Below are 11461 nucleotides of genomic sequence, written 5' to 3'. Positions count from 1 at the left end.
CCCCCAGCCGACCCGCGACCCCCCTGGCCGACCCCCACGACACCCCCAACCCCCTTCCCCGTACCTTTCTGTAGTTGGCCGGACAGACGGGAGCCAAACCCGCCTGTCCGGCAGGCAGCCATCGACGGAATGAGGCCGGATTGGCCCATCCGTCCCAAAGCTCCGCCTACTGGTGGGGCCTAAGGCGCCTGGGCCAATCAGAATAGGCCCGGGAGCCTTAGGTCCCTCCTGGGGGCAGGGCCTGAGGCACATGGTCGGGTTGGGCCCATGTGCCTCAGGCCCCGCCCCCAGGAGGGACCTAAGGCTCCCGGGCCTATTCTGATTGGCCCAGGCGCCTTAGGCCCCACCAGTAGGCGGAGCTTTGGGACGGATGGGCCAATCCGGCCTCATTCCGTCGATGGCTGCCTGCCGGACAGGCGGGTTTGGCTCCCGTCTGTCCGGCCAACTACAGAAAGGTACGGGGAAGGGGGTTGGGGGTGTCGTGGGGGTCGGCCAGGGGGGTCGCGGGTCGGCTGGGGGGGCGGTCGGAGGTTCTTGGGGGGGGGCGGTCATTGGGGGGAGGGGGGGTTTGCGTCGAGGGCAGGAGGGCCTGGGATCCCTCCTGCCCGTAATGTAGTGCAGGGTGGGGTTAGGGGGTCGCCATGGCCAGGAGGACTTGGGCTCCCTCCTGGCCCGATATTGTGTGGGGAGTTGGGGAATCGGCGGGGCAAGAGGGCTTGGGCTCCTTTTTGCCCCGATCGTGTCGGGGAGTCGGGGGGGGCAAGAGGGAACCAGGCGGAGAGAGGGCAGTTAAGCGCAGTGCCTGCGCGGAAGGATGCAACTCGGGCGACTTCGTTGTGTGAAACGAAGTTCGTTGTACGGATCAAGACATAAAGTTCGTTGTGCGCAGCGTTCGTTGTGCGAGGCGTCCGTTATGCGAGGCACCACTGTATTAGGAATGCTTTTTCTCTGCAATATCAAATAAAGACACATACTAAAGATATACTATTTAAATGTTCTGCATGTGATAAGTATAAAGATATATACTGAAGAGAAATCTTTTATATGTTCTGAAAAGGATAAGTATAAAGACACTGAAGAGAAACCGCTTAGAAGTTCTGAATGTGCTATAAATATATAGGGTTAGGGTTGGGGGTCAAGGGTCAGGAGTCAAAGGGCAGGGGGGTCTATGGTCGGGGGCCAGAGGTTAAAGGTCAAGGGTCAGGGGGGTCACGGTCTGGGGATCGGGGTCAAAGGTCAGGTGTTAAGTGCTGGGGTTAGGGGGTCAGGATTAGTCGAGGGTCAGGGTTTGTGGATCTGGGGTCCTGGTGTCAGGGGTCTGGGGGCCAGGGGTCGGGGTTAAAGGTGAAGGGTCAGAGTATCAGGGGGGGTCGATGGCTGGGGGTCATGGGGTCAAAGTCCAAAATTCAAGGGTCGAGGGGTCAGGGGTTAAAGATCCATGGTTAAGGGTCAAGGGTCAGCGGGGTCATGGGGTCAGGGTCAAAGGTCGATGGTCGGAGGTTGGGGGTCAGGGGTCAAAGGTTGGGTGTCAGGGGTTAGGGGTTAGGGGGTACAGCTGGTAACATTGAGCTGGATACACAGTAATTGTACTTCCCCAACATACACAAGCAGTCTGTAGTCAGTGTTTGGTTTCAGACTCTAAAGGCAGGCAGTACTGGTTGTCTCTCCCTGGTTGCTATGGAGATCAATTAGCACTTGCCAGCCCTGCACGGAGGTTTGGTAACCCGAAACCAGGGTAAACTCAGGCTGTCGTCCTGCACAGCGTTTGACTAAGCTATGTGCAAGTTTGTATATCTCCCACACATAAGCTCTGATGCTTTATTCAGTCCTATTCCCAAGAATAACACTGGCAGTTTCTGTAATTATCTCTTCAGACATAACTTTCCTTTGTGAGCAGGGGAACAGCAGAGTAACAGTAAGGAACAGAAGCTTTCCCTCTTTAAATTCCCAGCCCTTATGCAATCTCCATAGAAGGGGCTACACACGGAGCACAGCCTTCCTCAACTATCGTCTCAGGCATACAGTATTGTAAAGGCAAGTTTCCAACCTGTTCCTCCTTCATGTTCCAGTCCCCTTCAGCAAGAAGCTCTGGCTGCTTCCAGGTCAGTTCAGCCTCATGCTGAGATCCTGGTTCCTGCTCTGCCCCTGTCCTGAGGGCTCTGCTGGTTCCTTTCTGCTCCATCCCTGCTGCTCCCCTAAGCTCATTACAGAGCCTCTGTTTAAGCTGTGGGAAGAAACCCCTCCCCTTTAGCTGCAGGGGGGAGAGTTTCCTTCCCTTGGCTTGAATCAGTTCTCTCCAGGCCCCCTGCTGCGCTGCTCTCTGCTTCCCAGCACCTAGAAAACAGCGAGGTAAAACTTTACTGCCTGGTTTCCGGACAGTATCAGGGAAGTCACAGCTTACACGAAGAGTGACAGAACATTAACACTAAGAGAGAGAGGACACTTGAACACTAAGAGAGAGAACACTTGAACACTGAGAGACAGAGAACACTAATACTGAGAGAGAGAGAGAACACTTGAACACTGAGAGACAGAGAACACTAATACTGAGAGAGAGAGAGAGACTGAGAGAGAGAGAACACTAACATTGAGAGAGAGACACAACACTAGCACTGAGAGAGACAGAACATTAACACTAAGAGAGAGACAACACTAACACTAAGAGAGAGACAACATTAACACTAAGAGAGAGAGGACACTTGAACACTAAGAGAGAGAACACTTGAACACTGAGAGACAGAGAACACTAATACTGAGAGAGAGAGAGAACACTTGAACACTGAGAGACAGAGAACACTAATACTGAGAGAGAGAGAGAGAGAGACTGAGAGAGAGAGAACACTAACATTGAGAGAGAGACACAACACTAGCACTGAGAGAGACAGAACATTAACACTAAGAGAGAGACAACACTAACACTAAGAGAGAGACAACATTAACACTAAGAGAGAGAGGACACTTGAACACTAAGAGAGAGAACACTTGAACACTGAGAGACAGAGAACACTAATACTGAGAGAGAGAGAGAGAGAGAGAGAGACTGAGAGAGAGAGAAGATAAACACTGAGAGAGAGAGAACACTAACATTGAGAGAGAGACACAACACTAGCACTGAGAGAGACAGAACACTAACACTAAGAGAGAGACAACACTAACACTAAGAGAGAGACAACATTAACACTAAGAGAGAGAGGACACTTGAACACTAAGAGAGAGAACACTTGAACACTGAGAGACAGAGAACACTAATACTGAGAGAGAGAGAGAGAGAGAGAGAGAGAGAGAGAGACTGAGAGAGAGAGAAGATAAACACTGAGAGAGAGAGAACACTAACATTGAGAGAGAGACACAACACTAGCACTGAGAGAGACAGAACACTAACACTAAGAGAGAGACAACACTAACACTAAGAGAGAGACAACATTAACACTAAGAGAGAGAGGACACTTGAACACTAAGAGAGAGAACACTTGAACACTGAGAGACAGAGAACACTAATACTGAGAGAGAGAGAGAGAGAGAGAGACTGAGAGAGAGAGAAGATAAACACTGAGAGAGAGAGAACACTAACATTGAGAGAGAGACACAACACTAGCACTGAGAGAGACAGAACACTAACACTAACAGAGAAATGACACTAACAGAGAGAGAGCGAGAGAACTCTAAGACTAAGACAGAGGGAACACTTGAACACTGAGAGAGACAGAACACTAACACTAAGAGAGAGACAACACTAACAGTGAGAGAGAGAGAACATTTGAATACTGAGAGAGACAGAACACTAACTCTGAGAGAGAGAGAACATTTGAATACTGAGAGAGACAGAACACTAACTCTGAGAGAGAGAGAACATTAACGCTGAGAGAGACAGAACACTAACACTAAAGAGATAGACAGGGCCAGATTTCAATGAAAAGAGGCCCTAGGCCTAGGCTATTCCACTTATGAGGCCCTTTCACCTCCCATTTTTAAGTTTGTAAATTACATGAGAGATAATAAAATACATCATCCCCCTTCCACTGAAACCCCCCCACCCCACTCCCCCCGATGCCATCCTGCCTGCCTCCCATCCCCCTTCCATTGAAACCCCCCCACCCCACCCCTACCCCGATGCCATCCTGCCTGCCTCCCATCTCCCATCTCCCTTCCACTGAAACCCCCCACCACCGATGCCAGTCTGGGCTGCCCTGTCCTGACGGATCCACGTTTTGTCTCTCTCCCTGCGGGGCTGGGCTTTGCCCAGCTGTTTCCGGACTGATGTCTTTCCCTCCCCGATCCTCCTCCCAGGGCGAGAAAAAGAAAGGGAGAAGCCGAGTCGGCGCCCCGTTGTGGCCGGAGCCGGTTCCGATCCCAAAGCGGAACTGAGGTAACCAGGGAGCGGCTAAAACTTGAATCGGAGGCAGGATCGGACCAGGGACTGGCGTGCATCCCCACCCAAGGCTGAGACCGATTTCCCTCCGGAGCCGGGAAAGGGGGGGGGGGAGAGAGGAGCAGCGGGATCTGATCCGGAGCTGGAGCACGTGTGCAATTCGGATTCCCCACCCCCGGCTGAATTTTGATGAGTAGCTGGCGCAGGCGCCGTGAGGAGTGACACAGCACACCTCACACCACCAGAACTCACGATATTTCAACAGTGCATGCGCGTTCTAGGATTTTATTATTTATGATATAATCATGAAAATATAAAATAAAGCACATAATATACATTTTAAAATATGCAAATTAAAACATATGTTAAGAACTTACTTAGAATTCCGTGAAATGAAGATATTGTCACAAAAAATTTTTCAATAGTCTATAAACACTTCACTAAAGTATTGAACCTACTGAACTCAAAAGGCGAGAATCAAATGATCGTGTACGCAAACCTAAAATAAGAATCTTTTCTAATATCATTAACACGTGTTTCATATTATCGAAGTAACACGAATATAACCGAACGACGGGATATCAATAGGTCTGTTCGTTTGTCTGTTCCAATCTACACCAATCTGCACTTTATTTCTGCAAGAACAAACCAGAGCTTAGTAGCATAAGGCACGTCAATATTAGCCATAGCAATCAGTGAACCTATGAACTATACTTTGGTGCAATCTAGTATATACAAATGAACAGACCCAATGAGCAGAACGCCTTGGTCTTAACCAATACGTCATATGCGTAGAATTTCTCCTTATTTTCGGTTCAGTGTTTTAGTGTTCACTGTTTTTAGAATAGTGTAATTTTAATTTTGCTAACAATTTGAATGTAGGCCCCTCTTGATCTTGAGGCCCTAGGCTAAAGCCTAGTTAGCCTATAGGAAAATCCGGCCCTGGAGATAGACTACTAACACTAAGAGAGACAGAACACTACTTAGAGAGATTGAACACTAACACCTCTTGTGAAGACCCCAGCAGCAAGAGCAGCACCTCCCAACCCCCCCCCCCCCTCTGGCCACTTCTGCTGCTGCGGCAAAACAGGCTACCTCAATATGATCAATTGTTGACTCTGACCTGTAACCTCAGAGGTGCATTAAGCAGCAGCAGGGTGTTAGGTGAGAGAGAGAGGAAGACACTGGATGGAAAGGGAGAGAGGGGGGCAGATGCTTTACAGAAAGGGATGGGGAGAGAGGGGGGGGCAGATACCGGATGGAAAGAGAGAAGGGGGATGATGCTGTATATAAGGGGATGCAGAGATAGAGGGCAGATACTGGATGGAAGAGAACATAAGAACATAAAAATTGTCACTGCTGGGTCAGACCAGGGGTCCATCCTGCCCAGCAGTCTGCTCCTGCAGCGGCCCCCAGGTCAAAGAACAGTGCCTTAACTTAGACCAGGGCAGATGGTGTGGAGAAGAGATAGGTGGAAAATGATGGAAAGGGAAAATGAAAGGGGAGGGGGCATATGCTTTATAGAAGGGGATAGTGGCCATGGGAGGTAGAAGGGTAAGTCATGCTCTTGGTGCATGTCCCAAGAAGCAGCAGCCGAGTTCCTGCAAAATTAGGTATTGTTTTTGTTTTGTTTTTTTAAAATGAGTTTCTGGCAATGAGAACAAAACAGTTCATATTTGATGGAAAAATATAATTTATTTAAAGTTCATCATGGGATATATAATTGATACCAAGATCATTTATCTTGGCGTACAGGATTAAATTTTGCAACAAAGTCCACATAAGTTAAGAGGCTTATTTTAATTATAAACGCTCATTAAAGCATTTTGTTTTGGTTCAATATCGTTTGTGAGGTATAAAATCGTCCTCCCTTTGTGCGGGATAGAATTATAACCGGACGATTAATCGGGTGCACGTCACCAGCGCACGAAGTTTACGTAACATCTACCACCCTATGAGGGGTGATGACCAAAGCTAGCGTAAATGATCATATGGCAATCAGGTGAGCGATGACGTGGAGCCTAATGACTGAGCGTATAAAGTTCACGGTATTCGCCACTTTTGAGAATGCAACGTTGGAGTGAGGAGGTGTGACTGCGCTCGGTAATCTTTGCGATGCTGTAACCTTGGAGGGAAGAGGTTCCGCGCTACAGCGGGTAAGTTTTTAGATGCTGTTTTAAGATGTAAGCGGTTAGAATGAGTTTGAAAGTTTAAATTTTGAACTTGGAGATTAAGACTTGTGTTTAAATTTAACTTTAGTCGTTGCCTTCAGTATTCCTAAACCGAAGCTTTGTTTTAGCGTTTCCCGTACGATGCTTGTTTTTGGAGGGGTAATTTTAAGAGTTAACACGCTTAGGATCCGCTCAGTGGCGTACCTAGGGTCTACGACACCCGGGGCCCACTGTTTGTTTGTTTTTACACCCCCCCCCCCCATGTAAAAAAAAGACTTAATAATGTTTTTCCAGGTACAAGCTATGAGGGGTGGTGTTATTGGGTTTGGAGTCACGGTCCAGGAACTTCTCTTTTCAGGACCCGGTTCCAAGGCTTTGGTCCCGGTTCCGGTGCCGTGATCCAGCATGTTTCCAGACTTCTCTCTTGTCCGATGGTCTTTTACCTTCCGTGAAGCCCGGAGAAACTGTCGGCCTCGGCAGTGATTCAGCTACTTCCCCCGCGGCTCCCCTTCCGCGCTTTTCGTGTAGTATCTGGCGCAGATACAGACACGAAAAGCGCGGAAGGGGAGCCGCGGGGGAAGTAGCTGAATCACTGCCGAGGCCGACAGTTTTTTTTCAGGCTTCACGGAAGGTATAACTTGAATTAAATTAAAACAACCACAATGATTTAACTGATTAAAAAATGTAACTTTAGAAGCGGTAGAATGATTTCAATTAAATGAAAAAGCAATTTAAGAAACGGTCTTAAAATCACGTTGCCAATAGCTTCATTATTGTATTATGTACCATGTGGTACTATTAATGTCATAGGTTTTAAAAGTTATAAAAAATTTAATATGCACATTAAAAATTAGCACAGTTTTAATTCAAAGAGAAAATGAGACTTTTTTTAAAAAAGATGTGATTTCAAATAATTTGTATTTTGTGAACACAATGATTTTTATTGCTGACTATAATTGATTGATAAATAGTTGATCTGGTAATTGATAGTATATTAAAAGTTGGAGAGTAACTCATACTAATCTAGCTTTTGATTATAAAGATTGCTATAATATAATTTGTTTATTCTAATTAGTGAATAAGAGGTTAACTAGTGAAGGAATAAGAACAAATTAAAAGCATACTTTTAAGTGCTTCAATTGAAGCACCAGATTGATCTAGCTTTTTATTATAAAGATCCCTATAACATAGGGGATTCAATTTACAAAGATGATTATGAATCAGTAATAAAGACATTAGTTTAAATCAAAATTTATATATTTTGTTACTATAATTCTATAGATTATATTGTGATGATTTAAATAGATACTTGACAAGCAATAAGAATGTTTAGAAATGTAATTGGAAATTTATTATAATACAGTATTAGAATTCTTGCAGTAACTAAAGTTTGAAGCATTAACAATAAAATATTATGTTGCAAATAATGAGGGTATTGATCTTCTTTTTTTTCTATTTTTTTAAGGCTTCAATAACATGATTACAATTGAAATTATGTCTGAAATTTCCACCTTGGCTTTCATGAAAGCAGTAGCAGCTTGTGGATATTGCCATTGGCTGAGGAAGATGTCTTCAGTCGGCAGGGCTTGGGAGTCCACACTAGCTCAAGTATTTATAAATTGCACAAGGCAGGGAGAAACTTTGGTGCCCATCCACTAATTTAGGGCTCCAGTTCCTCCCCCAAATCAGCTGTATAAGACTACACCACTGAATACAAAAATAATTGTGATTAGCATATCCCAAAGCTAACATTCCAGTTAATAAATTCAAAATAAAACAATTTTTTCTAGCTTGTCTGGATGTATTGTTTTTCTATCATCTTGGTCCCAGTTTCTCTTTTTGCGTTTAGTCCATTTTTTTTCTCCTTCTCTTGTAACATTCCATTTCCTTCTTATGCCTGTCTCTAATGTATTTTTTTCCCCTTTCAGCTTAATTTTTTGCCTGTGTCCACTCAAATATTGCCTTCTTTCTCACCCTTCTTCTTTTTAAATGTTCAGCTACTTCACAATTCTCCATCTTATCTCAGTCCCTAGCTCTCCCATTTCCCATCTCGCTCTTTTCACAGCCTCCTTTTTGCTGTTTTCTACTCCCCATTACCCCATTAATACCACTGTACTCGCTGCTCTTTCACTTATCTTGTCATCTCCCTTTTGACCTCATCCACATGGGTCACATCTCTCCTCAGGCTATAACTCCCTGTTCCTTTCTTTCTTCTAGCATCTCTCTGCCTTCCATCCCCAGATCCAACTTTTCTCCCTTTCTCTTCCCAACTGCCCCATCCCATCTCTCCCCCTGCCTGCCTCCCTTCCCCAGGTCCACCATTTCTTCCTTTCTCTCTTCCTCCACACCATCCCAGGTCCAACTTCTCTCCCTTCAGACTATTACCCACCATCTCTATATTTTGGCCCCATAAGCTCTCCACCTCCCCCAGCCCAATCTAGCACTTCTTTAATACCATCCCCCTCTGTACTTTAAAAAAAAAAAAAAGCCCAGTATGTTCTCCCCTCCTTCTCTCTGTGCCCATGCATCTCTACCTCACTCCTCTCCTACTCCCTCCTTTCTCTCTGCCTAACAGTTCTCTTCATCTCATGTGCACCATCTTTCCCTTTCTATTCTCTCCCGCATCTCTTTCCCTCACTCCCTCCATTCTTCCATATTAAGGCTCATGCTCCCCTCCCTCTTTCCCTTCATTCTGTGTCCCAAGTTCATGCCCCTCCTTCCTTCATCCTGTATGTGCTCCCTCCCTTAAGTCTCAACACATCCTCCTTCCTTATTTCCCTCACTTACTTATATATTTTGTTTGTTTTTTGTACTGCAGGGATTCCTAGAATGTGAGTTACCTGATCACCGAAAGGAGTCGACTGAAATTTTACAGGAAGGATGGCAGGTAAGAATTTCCAGTTGTTAAATTCAAATTAAAACAATTTTTTCTACCTTGTCTGGATGTTTTGTTTTTCCATCATCTCGGTCCTAGTTTCTTTTTGCATTTTGCCCATCTTTAACTAAGTCTGTTTCTAGTGTCTGCTGTCCATTTATTTTCTCTTCTCCTCTCATTCCATTGTTTTTCCTTATGCCTATGTCCAATGTATTTTTCCCTTTCAGCTTTCTTAACTTTATTTTTTTGCTTCTTTCCACTCAAATCTTGCCTTTCTCACCCTTTTTAAATGTTCCGCTACCTCAGTTTTCCATCTTTTCTCCATCCCTAGCTCTTCCATTTCCCATCTCACTCTTTTCCCAGCCTCCTTTTTCCTGATCTCTACTCCCCATTACCATAATACCACTGTACTCACTGCTCATTTCTTGTCATCTCCCTTTTGACCTTATCTACATGGGTCACCACTTTCAGAATCCCCCTCCCTCTCCCCTCAGGCTGTAACTGCCTATCTTTCTTTCCATCCCCTAGCATCTTCTTATCCCAGCTCTTCCCTCCTGCCCTCCTATGGGTTCTTCTCTGCTTCTCTATCCCCACAGTCCAATGTTTTGCTCTTCTGTTTTTCTTCCCTTCCCCCTCCTTGATGCTGTATCTCTGCCTTCCATCCACAGACCTAACATTTCTCCTACCCTTCCATCCCCGGATCCAACTTTTCTTCCTTCCTCTTCCCAAATGCCCCATCCCAACTCTCCCCCTGCCTGCATCCCTTCCCCAGGTCCACCATATCTCCCTTTCTATTCCCAACAGTTTTTCCTTGAAGTATCTTTCCCTCTTCCTCCACACCATCCCAAGTCCAACTTCTTTCCCTTGACTATTGCCCACCATCTCTCTCTGTTTCTGGCCCCATAAGCTCTTCCCCCCCCCTTCACAGCTAATCTAGCACTTCATTAATACCCTCCCCCTCTGTAGTTAAAAAGAAAAAGTGCGGGAGGCTTCCTCGGCCCAGTATGTTCTCCCTTCTCTCCACGCTCATATTTCTACCTCACTCCTCTCCCCCATGACCAATAATTCTCTCTCTTTGTGTGTCTGTCTTCATCATCTTTTCCTCACTCCCTCCATTCTTCCATATTATGGCTTGTGCACCCCTCACTCTTTCCTTTCATTGTGTGTTCCAAGTTCATGACCCTGTTTGTGCTCCCTCAAGTCCTAACACGTCCTTCCTTCCCTCACTTACATATTTAGTTTGTTTTGTACTGCAGGGATTCCTAGGATGCGAGTTACCTGATCACTGAAATTTTACAGGAAGGATGGCAGGTAAGAATTTCCTGACTCCCAAATGGTAAATTGGTTGGCAGTGATTGGTCAAGGAGAACTTTGGAGTTGAGAATCGAACTATACACAAGATGGAAGCCATGCAATTCAAAAGGGACCATGCTGCATTTTTAAAATAGGAAATTTTTAGAAGTGTAGTGCAGTGGTTAAAGCTACAGCTTCAGCATCCAGAGGCTTTGGGATCAAACCCACGCTGATCCTGATGACCCCTGGGCAAATCACTTAATCCCTCCATTGCCCAAGCTACATTAAATAGATTATGAGGCCATTGGGACCGGGGGGATAGAAAGATACTACATGAGGTAGGGAGGGATAAAAGCTGGAAGGGTTTTGCTGCACAAGGGATGGGAGGGAGGGATAGAAAGGAAATAGGAAGAATTGGGGTGGAGAAGAAGGAAGAGATGATCATTGTGTATGGGAAAAATCTAGTGTCTTTTTTGGGCTCAAAATGAGTCTTATTTTGGGGGAAACACATTTCTTAAAAATGGATAGAAATGAATTGAAATATTTGAAAAGTGTTTATTGAAAAATTATTTATTTCTGAAGACAGGAATACTTGGAGGCTTTGACTGAGCGGACTTGTCACAAGAACAGCCAGTGTGTATGAAAGACACATGGACCGATCTTGCACAGTGCTGGGAAAGAAGTGTTTATCATAAGAGTATTAGGAACATTATATACTTGCACACAGTCCAATTACATTAGTGGGAATTTATT

General features: G+C 45.4%; 1 long non-coding RNA gene across 1 annotated transcript; it reads left to right on the top strand.

Annotated features, from left to right (window-relative positions):
* Positions 1-6441: 6441 nt before the first annotated feature.
* Positions 6442-11461, top strand: LOC117348831. The gene is made up of 5 exons (XR_004537054.1): positions 6442-6525; positions 8006-8148; positions 9359-9427; positions 10672-10726; positions 11291-11461. It is a non-coding gene; the product is annotated as an uncharacterized LOC117348831 (long non-coding RNA).

This window comes from Geotrypetes seraphini, chromosome 15, assembly GCF_902459505.1.
Source record: "Geotrypetes seraphini chromosome 15, aGeoSer1.1, whole genome shotgun sequence".
NCBI classification, from domain to species: Eukaryota; Metazoa; Chordata; class Amphibia; order Gymnophiona; family Dermophiidae; genus Geotrypetes; species Geotrypetes seraphini.
This window is presented reverse-complemented; position numbering and strand designations above follow the sequence as displayed.